Below are 11,029 nucleotides of genomic sequence, written 5' to 3'. Positions count from 1 at the left end.
AGACACACCATTACGCTGTGGTGTTCCGGGTGGCGTGAGTTGCGAAACTATTCCATAGTTTTTCAAATGTACACCAAACTCGTAACTCAAATATTCTCCTCCACGATCAGATCGTAGAAACTTTATTTTCTTGTTACGATGATTTTCAACTTCACTCTGAAATTCTTTGAACTTTTCAAATGTTTCAGACTTATGCTTCATTAAGTAGATATATCCATATCTGCTCAAATCATCTGTGAAGGTGAGAAAATAACGATATCCGCCACGAGCCTCAATATTCATCGGACCACATACATCGGTATGTATGATTTCCAACAAATCTGTTGCTCTCTCCATAGTACCGGAGAACGGTGTTTTAGTCATCTTGCCCATGAGGCACGGTTCGCAAGTACCAAGTGATTCATAATCAAGTGGTTCCAAAAGTCCATCGGTATGGAGTTTCTTCATGCGCTTTATACCGATATGACCTAAACGACAGTGCCACAAATAAGTTGCACTTTCATTATCAACTCTGCATCTTTTGGCTTCAACATTATGAATATGTGTATTACTACTATCGAGATTCAATAAAAATAGACCACTCTTCAAGGGTGCATGACCATAAAAGATATTACTCATATAAATAGAACAACCATTATTCTCTGATTTAAATGAATAACCGTCTCGCATTAAACAAGATCCAGATATAATGTTCATGCTCAACGCTGGCACCAAATAACAATTATTTAGGTCTAATATTAATCCCGAAGGTAGATGTAGAGGTAGCGTGCCGACTGCGATCACATCGACTTTGGAACCGTTTCCCACGCGCATCGTCACCTCGTCCTTTGCTAGTGCCCGCTTATTCTGTAGTCCCTGTTTCGAGTTGCAAATATTAGCAACAGAACCAGTATCAAATACCCAGGTGCTACTGCGAGCTCTAGTAAGGTACACATCAATAACATGTATATCACATATACCTTTGTTCACCTTGCCATCCTTCTTATCCGCCAAATACTTGGGGCAGTTCCGCTTCCAGTGACCAGTCTGCTTGCAGTAGAAGCACTCAGTTTCAGGCTTAGGTCCAGACTTGGGTTTCTTCTCTTGAGCAGCAACTTGCTTGCCGTTCTTTTTGAAGTTCCCCTTTTTCTTCCCTTTGCCCTTTTTCTTGAAACTAGTGGTCTTGTTAACCATCAACACTTGATGCTCCTTCTTGATTTCTACCTCCGCAGCTTTCAGCATTGCGAAGAGCTCAGGAATAGTCTTGTTCATCCCTTGCATATTATAGTTCATCACGAAGCTCTTGTAGCTTGGTGGCAGTGATTGGAGAATTCTGTCAATGACGCAATCATCCAGAAGATTAACTCCCAATTGAATCAAGTGATTATTATACCCAGTCATTTTGAGTATATGCTCACTGACAGAACTGTTCTCCTCCATCTTGCAGCTATAGAACTTATTGGAGACTTCATATCTCTCAATCCGGGCATTTGCTTGAAATATTAACTTCAACTCCTGGAACATCTCATATGCTCCATGACGTTCAAAACGTCGTTGAAGTCCCGATTCTAAGCCGTAAAGCATGGCACACTGAACTATCGAGTAGTCATCAGCTTTGCTCTGCCAGACGTTCATAGCATCTGGCGTTGCTCCAGCAGCAGGCCTGGCACCCAGCGGTGCTTCCAGGACGTAATTCTTCTGTGCAGCAATGAGGATAATCCTCAAGTTACGGACCCAGTCCGTGTAATTGCTACCATCATCTTTCAACTTTTCTTTCTCAAGGAACGCATTAAAATTTAACGGAACAACAGCACGAGCCATCTATCTACAATCAACATAAACAAGCAAGATACTATCAGGGACTAAGTTCATGATAAATTTAAGTTCAATTAATCATATTACTTAAGAACTCCCACTTAGATAGACATCCCTCTAATCCTCTAAGTGATCACGTGATCCAAATCAACTAAACCATAACCGATCATCACGTGAGATGGAGTAGTTTTCAATGGTGAACATCGTTTATGTTGATCATATCTACTATATGATTCACGCTCGACCTTTCGGTCTCCGTGTTCCGAGGCCATATCTGCATATGCTAGGCTCGTCAAGTTTAACCTGAGTATTCTGCGTGTGCAAAACTGGCTTGCACCCGTTGTAGATGGACGTAGAGCTTATCACACCCGATCATCACGTGGTGTCTGGGCACGACGAACTTTGGCAACGGTGCATACTCAGGGAGAACACTTCTTGATAATTTAGTGAGAGATCATCTTATAATGCTACCGTCAATCAAAGCAAGATAAGATGCATAAAAAGATAAACATCACATGCAATCAATATAAGTGATATGATATGGCCATCATCATCTCGTGCTTGTGATCTCCATCTCCGAAGCACCGTCATGATCACCATCGTCACTGGCGCGACACCTTGATCTCCATCGTAGCATCGTTGTCGTCTCGCCAATCTTATGCTTCCACGACTATCACTACCATTTAGTAATAAAGTTAAGCATTACATCGCGATTGCATTGCATACAATAAAGCGACAACCATATGGCTCCTGCCAGTTGCCGATAACTTGGTTACAAAACATGATCATCTCATACAATAAAATTCAGCATCATGCCTTGACCATATCACATCACAACATGCCCTGCAAAAACAAGTTAGACGTCCTCTACTTTGTTGTTGCATGTTTTACGTGGCTGCTACGGGCTTAAGTAAGAACCAATCTCACCTACGCATCAAAACCACAACGATAGTTTGTCAAATAGACTCCGTTTTAACCTTCGCAAGGACCGGGCGTAGCCATACTTGGTTCAACTAAAGTTGGAGAGGCAGTCGCCCGCAAGCCATCTCTGTGCAAAGCACGTCGAGGGAACCGGTCTCGCGTAAGCGTACGCGTAAGGTTGGTCCGGGTCGTCTCGTCCAACAATACCGCCGAACCAAAATATGACATGCTGGTAGGCAGTATGACTTGTATCGTCCACAACTCACTTGTGTTCTACTCGTGCATATAACATCAACATCATTAACCTAGGCTCGGATGCCACTGTTGGGTTTCGTAGTAATTTCAAAAAATTTCCTACGCGCACAAAGGATCATGTGATGCATAGCAACGAGAGGAGAGTGTTGTCTACGTACCCAACGCAGACCGACTGCGGAAGCGATGACACGACGTAGAGGAAGTAGTCGTACGTCTTCACGATCCAACCGATCAAGCACCGAAACTACGGCACCTCCGAGTTCGAGCACACGTTCAGCTCGATGACGATCCCCGGACTCCGATCCAGCAAAGTGTCGGGGAAGAGTTCCGTCAGCACGACGGCGTGGTGACGATCTTGATGAACTACAGCAGCAGGGCTTCACCTAAACTCCGCTACAGTATTATCGAGGAATATGGTGGCAGGGGGCACCGCACACGGCTAAGGAATCGATCACGTGGATCAACTTGTGTCAACTTGTGTGTTTAGAGGTGCCCCTGCCTCTGTATATAAAGGAGGAGAGGAGGGGAGGCTGGCCGGCCAAAGGGGGGGAGGCGCAGGAGAGTCCTACTCCCACTGGGAGTAGGATTCCCCCTCCAATCCTAGTCCAACTAGGATTCCTCGGAGGGGAAAAGAGGAGGAGGGGCCGGCCACCTCTCCTAGTCCTAATAGGACTAGGGGAAGGGGGGGGGCGCAGCCCATCTAGGGCAGCCCCTTCTCTTTTCCACTAAGGCCCACTATGGCCCAAATAGCTCCCGGGGGGTTCCGGTAACCCTCCCGGTATTCCGGTAAAATCCCGATTTCACCCGGAACACTTCCGATATCCAAATATAGGCTTCCAATATATCAATCTTTATGTCTCGACCATTTCGAGACTCCTCGTCATGTCCGTGATCACATCCGGGACTCCGAACAAACTTCGGTACATCAAAATGCATAAACTCATAATATAACTGTCATCGTAACCTTAAGCGTGCGGACCCTACGGGTTCGAGAACAATGTAGACATGACCGAGACACGTCTCCGGTCAATAACCAATAGCGGGACCTGGATGCCCATATTGGCTCCTACATATTCTACGAAGATCTTTATCGGTCAGACCGCATAACAACATACGTTGTTCCCTTTGTCATCGGTATGTTACTTGCCCGAGATTCGATCGTCGGTATCCAATACCTAGTTCAATCTCGTTACCGGCAAGTCTCTTTGCTCGTTCCGTAATACATCATCTCACAACTAACATATTAGTTGTAATGCTTGCAAGGCTTATGTGATGTGTATTACCTAGAGGGCCCAGAGATACCTCTCCGACAATCGGAGTGACAAATCCTAATCTCGAAATACGCCAACCCAACATCGACCATTGGAGACACCTGTAGTACTCCTTTATAATCACCCAGTTACGTTGTGACGTTTGGTAGTACCCAAAGTGTTCCTCCGGTAAACGGGAGTTGCATAATCTCATAGTCATAGGAACATGTATAAGTCATGAAGAAAGCAATAGCAACATACTAAACGATCGGGTGCTAAGCTAATGGAATGGGTCATGTCAATCAGATCATTCTACTAATGATGTGACCTCGTTAATCAAATAACAACTCATTGTTTATGGTTAGGAAACATAACCATCTTTGATTAACGAGCTAGTCAAGTAGAGGCATACTAGTGACACTCTGTTTGTCTATGTATTCACACATGTATTATGTTTCCGGTAAATACAATTCTAGCATGAATAATAAACATTTATCATGATTATAAGGAAATAAATAATAACTTTATTATTGCCTCTAGGGCATATTTCCTTCAGTCTCCCACTTGCACTAGAGTCAATAATCTAGATTACACTGTAATGATTCTAACACCCATGGAGCCTTGGTGCTGATCATGTTTTGCTCGTGGAAGAGGCTTAGTCAACGGGTCTGCAATATTCAGATCCGTATGTATCTTGCAAATCTCTATGTCTCCCACCTGGACTAGATCCCGGATGGAGTTGAAGCGTCTCTTGATGTGTTTGGTCCTTTTGTGAAATCTGGATTCCTTTGCCAAGGCAATTGCACCAGTATTGTCACAAAAGATTTTCATTGGACCCGATGCACTAGGTATGACACCTAGATCGGATATGAACTCCTTCATCCAGACTCCTTCATTTGCTGCTTCCGAAGCAGCTATGTATTCCGCTTCACATGTAGATCCCGCTACGACGCTTTGTTTAGAACTGCACCAACTGACAGCTCCACCGTTTAATGTAAACACGTATCCGGTTTGCGATTTAGAATCGTCCGGATCAGTGTCAAAGCTTGCATCAACGTAACCTTTTACGATGAGCTCTTTGTCACTTCATTATAAGGAAATAAATAATAACTTTATTATTGCCTCTAGGGCATATTTCCTTCAGTAACGTAGGCATGTATTCCGAATATAGTCATACGTGCTTATGGAAAAGAACTTGCATGACATCTTTTGTCCTACCCTCCCGTGGCAGCAGGGTCCTATTGGAAACTAAGGGATATTAAGGCCTCCTTTTAATAGAGAACCGGAACAAAGCATTAGCACATAGTGAATACATGAACTCCTCAAACTAAGGTCATCACCGGGAGTGGTTCCGATTATTGTCACTTCGGGGTTGCCGGATCATAACACATAGTAGGTGACTATAGACTTGCAAGATAGGATCAAGAACTCAAATATATTCATGAAAACATAGTAGGTTCAGATCTGAAATCATGGCACTCGGGCCCTAGTGACAAGCATTAAGCATAGCAAAGTCATAGCAACATCAATCTCAGAACATAGTGGATACTAGGGATCAAACCCTAACAAAACTAATTCGGTTACATGATAAATCTCATCCAACCCATCACTGTCCAGCAAGCCTACGATGGAATTACTCACGCACAGCGGTGAGCATCATGAAATTGGTGATGGAGGATGGTTGATGATGACGACGGCGACGAATTCCCTTCTCCGGAGCCCCGAACAGACTCCAGATCAGCCCTCCCGAGAGAGATTAGGGATTGGCGGCGGCTCCGTATCGTAAAACGCGATGATTTCTTCTCCCTTATTTTTTCTCTCTGAAGGCCAATATATAGAGTTGGAGTTGGCGTCGGAGGGACACTAGGGGGCCCACGAGGTAGGGGGGCGCGCCTAGGGTGGGCACCCTCATGGACAGGGTGTGGGCCCCCTGGTCTTCATCTTTTGCAAGGATTTTTTATTAATTATCCTAAGATATTCCGTGGAGTTTCAGGTCGTTCCAAGAACTTTTATATTCTGCACATAAAACAACACCATGGCAATTCTGCTGAAAACAACGTCGGTCCGGGTTAGTTCCATTCAAATCATACAAGTTAGAGTCCAAAACAAGGGCAAAAGTGTTTGGAAAAGTAGATACGACGGAGACGTATCAGCTCCCCCAAGCTTAAACCCTTGCTTGTCCTCAAGCAATTCAGTTGACAAACTGAAAGAGAAAAAGAAAAACTTTTACAAACTCTGTTTGCTCTTGTTGTTGTAAACATGAAAAGCCAGCACTCAAGTTTCAACAAATATTATGGACTAACCATACTAACAATAACACAAAGGTCTCACAATTACTCATATCAATAGCATAATCAGCTAGCGAGCTATAATAACAAAACTCGGATGAAAACACTTTCTCAAAATAATCATAACATGATATAACAAAATGGCATCCCGCTAGCCCTTTCTAAGACCGCAAAACATAAATGCAGAGCACCTTCAAAGATCAAGGACTGACTAAACATTGCAATTCATGGTAAAAGAGATCCAGTCAAGTCATACGCGATATAAACCAATAATAATGAATGCAAACGACAGTGTGCTCTCCAGCGGGTGCTTTTTAATAAGAAGGGTGATGACTCAACATAAAAGTAAATAGATAGGCCCTTCGCAGAGGGAAGCAGGGATTTGTAGAGGTGCCAGAGCTCAGTTTTAAAATAGAGATTGAATAACATTTTGAGCAGCATACTTTTGTTGTCAGCGCAACAACTATGAGATGACGATATCTTCCATGCTAAACAAATTATAGGTGGTTCCCAAACAGAATGGTAAAGTTTATACTCCCCCTCCTCCAAAAGCATCAATCCATGGCTTGCTCGAAACAACGAGTGCCTCCAACATTCAATGGGTCCCAAGGGGAGTTTTGTTTGTAGTTATTTTGATTTAGTTTGCATAAAGCACGGGACTGGGCATCCCGGTGACCAGCCATTTTCTCGTGATGAGGAGCGGAGTCCACTCCTCTTGAGAATAACCGCCTAACACGGAAAATAAGGACAACCCTAGTTGGAACATGAGCTGCTCGAGTATACAAAACAGAATTTCATTTGAAGGTTTGGAGTTTGGCACATACAAATTTACTTGGAACGGCAGGTAAATACCGCATATAGGAAGGTATAGTGGACTCATATGGAACAACTTTGGGGTTTAAGGAGTTTGGATGCACAAGCAGTATTCCCGCTTAGTACAGGTGAAGGCTAGCAAAAGATTGGGAAGCGACCAACTGGGAGAGCGACAACAGTCGTAAACATGCATCAAAATTAATTTACACCGAATACAAGCATGAGTAGGATATAATCCACCATGAACATAAATATCATGAAGGCTATGTTGATTTGATTCAACTACATGCGTGAACATGTGCCAAGTCTAGTCACTCAATTCATTTAAAGGAGGATACCATCCCATCATACCGCATCATGATCATTCTAATAGCATGTTGGCACGCAAGGTAAACCATTATAACTCATAGCTAATAAAGCATGGCACAAGCAACTATAATCTCTAAATGTCATTGCAAATATGCTTACTTCATAATAGCTAACTCAGGAATGATGAATCATCATATTTACAAAAACAAGAGAGGTCGAGTTCATACCAGCTTTTTTCATCCCAATAAGTCCATCATATATCATCATTATTGCCTTTCACTTGCACGACCGAACGAAGTGTATAATAATAAGAGTGCACGTGTATTGGACTAAGCTAGAATCTGCAAGCATTCAACTCAAGAGAGAAGACAAGTAATATGGGCTCTAGTTTAAATATACAATCATGCATATCAGAGCCACTAAGCATTTTCAATATGGTCTTCTCGACCCCCAAAGAAAGGAAAAGAAAAACTATTTACACGGGAAAGCTCCCAACGAGCAAAAGAAGAACGAAAAATATTTTTGGGTTTTCCTTTTTAATTACTACAGCAAGGAAATAAATTACTACTATTTTTTTTGTTTTCTAAGGTTTATTAAACACACAAAAAGAAAGCAGGAAAAAGAAAATAAACTAGCATGGATATTACAGTGAAAGAGTATGAACACCGCCATCTAGCAATGAGTGTGTGTGAACATGAATGTAATGTCGGTGGGAAATACGTACTCCCCCAAGCTTAGGCTTTTGGCCTAAGTTGGTCTATTGCCAGGGATGGCCTGGAAGATACCCGTAGGTGAAGCTGGGGTCATACTGTGACGAAGAAGGCTCCAGCTGCCATTGGTTGGCAGCCTCCTCTGGATCCCAAGAATAAACAAATAGTCGTGGAGGCTCATCTTGTGGCTCCGGTTCCGGGGCGGGTGCAGTATTTCGATAGGCTTGAATGGCCGCCCACGGAATGATGTGAGGACCTGCAGACAAGTTAAACAAAGAGGGAGCAGGCAAAGTAATAGTCTCAGGGTGATGTTTATCAAAGTACAATTTATATTTGAGCTCCCCTTCGCGGCTTTTAACAAGAAAATCATGTGCTATCATACTCCTATAATCTAAATAAGCACGAGGCAGCGATGTTTCCTCTTTCTCCTCATGCCTAATAGGTATTTCAAAATGTTCAGCTAGGCGTGAGGCATAAATGCCTCCAAAGATGGGGCCTTTAGTACGGTTCAGACTTAACCGCCTAGCAACAATTCCACCCATACTAACAGAGTTATTTCGATATAAACCATGGAACAAAATGATAACATCAGGAATAGTAAGGTTTCCACAGTTTCCGCGACCTATCAGGCAACGACTAGCAAATAAGGCAAAGTAGCGTAAAACAGGAAAATGTATGCTAGTGATTCTTGCATTAGAAACCTTCCTGGTTTCTCCCACCGTGATAGTGTTAATAAAAGCTTCTATTTCATTACGGTGTGATTCATCCAAGGTGCCCTCAAAAGGTATTTTGCAAACCTCGCAAAATTCAGCTAATGGCATCCTCTTAACAACGTCATATAAATGAAATTCTACCGATGGAGGTGAACTCTTAGGGAAAAAGTAGAAATTTTGCACAAAAGTATTTGTGAGTAAGAGATACTGATGATGTTGGTCGCAGAGGAAGTCGGTGAGGCCATCATTCTCAATTAATAAATAGAAATCTTCATAAATCCCGGCTCCCCTCAAGAAGTCATCGGAAGGCCATTCACACGGCCGGACCTCCGCGGTGCGAGGTAAATTAAATTTGGGCTTCTGTTCTTCTTCCTTTTGTTTTTCCTTCAAGCTTCGGCTCGATGAGCCCCTCAAAAATCTCTTCATTATTTCTGAAACAATCTGAAATTTTTAGTAGCTTCAAATAAAAGTGAACCAACTTCAATAAAATTGATAGCAACAACTCCTACAAGTGCCTGGGGCCTATATAAAGCATTGGAACTACTTGGAACCATATAAATTTGACATGCAAGCTCAAGAACATGGTCACCTATGCAGCACAAATTTGCAAGAATAAAGCACTAGAACAAAAACTAATTGGACCAATGGAGGAGTCACATACCAAGGAACAATCTCCCCAAGCAGTTTTGCGAGAGGTGCTTTGAGCAAGGAGATCAAAAATCACAGCAACGAGGGCTGGAACTCGTGCTTGAGTTGGTTTTTCGTGTTTGTGTGAGACAGAGGAAGAAAATGGGTGAAGGAATAAGTGGAGGAGGGCCACCATGGGCCCACGAGGCAGGGGGCGCGCCCAGGGGGTAGGGCGCGCCCTCCACCCTCGTGACCAGGTGGCAGCTCCCCCCGCGGTGATTTTTGCATAGTAAATTCTTAAATATTCCCGAAAAAATCATATTAAATTGGCATGGCATTCTGAGGACTTTTATTTCCGGGATATTTTTATATTGCACGGATAAGTCGGGAGACAGACAGAAAAAAAATACTATTTTACTTTATTTCTACTAAATAACAGAAAATATAAAGAGGGTACAGAAGGTTGTGCTTCTAGTTTCATCCATCTCATGTTCATCAAAAAGAATCCACTAACAAGGTTGATCAAGTCTTGTTAACGAGCTCATTCCGATTAACACGGAACTGGAGAAATTTCGAATAGCACTAAGTTACCTCAACAGGGATATGAAAATCCCCAACAATTAGTATATCATACTTTTTCTTGACAGTAGGGAGAGGATATTCAAAACCTCCGAATATAACCGATGGAATTTTTCCAATAGAGTTGATACTGTAAACCTGAGGTTGTTTCCTCGGAAAGTGTACCGTGTGCTCATTACCATTTACATGAAAAGTGACATTGTCTTTGTTGCAATCAATAACAGCCCCTGCAGTATTAAGGAAAGGTCTTCCAAGAATAATAGACATACTATCATCCTCAGGAATATCAAGAATAACAAAGTCCGTTAAAATAGTAACGTTTGCAACCACAACAGGCACATCCTCACAAATACCGACAGGTATAGCAGTTGATTTATCAGCCATTTGCAAAGATATTTTAGTAGGTGTCAACTTATTCAAGTCAAGTCTACGATATAAAGAGAGAGGCATAACACTAACACCGGCTCCAAGATCACATAAAGCAGTTTTAACATAATTTCTCTTAATGGAGCATGGTATAGTAGGTACTCCGGGATCTCCAAGTTTCTTTGGTATTCCACCCTTAAAAGTATAATTAGCAAGCATGGTGGAAATTTCAGCTTCAGGTATCTTTCTTTTATTAGTAATAATATCCTTCATATACTTAGAATAAGGATTTGTTTTGAGCACATCAGTTAATCGCATACGCAAAAAGATAGGTCTAATCATTTCAGCAAAGCGCTCAAAATCCTCATCATCCTTTTTCTTGGATGGTTTTGGAGGAAAAGGCA

Source organism: Triticum aestivum, chromosome 4B (assembly GCF_018294505.1).
Source record: "Triticum aestivum cultivar Chinese Spring chromosome 4B, IWGSC CS RefSeq v2.1, whole genome shotgun sequence".
In the NCBI taxonomy this organism is placed as follows: Eukaryota; Viridiplantae; Streptophyta; class Magnoliopsida; order Poales; family Poaceae; genus Triticum; species Triticum aestivum.
Note: the sequence above shows the minus strand (reverse complement) of the source record.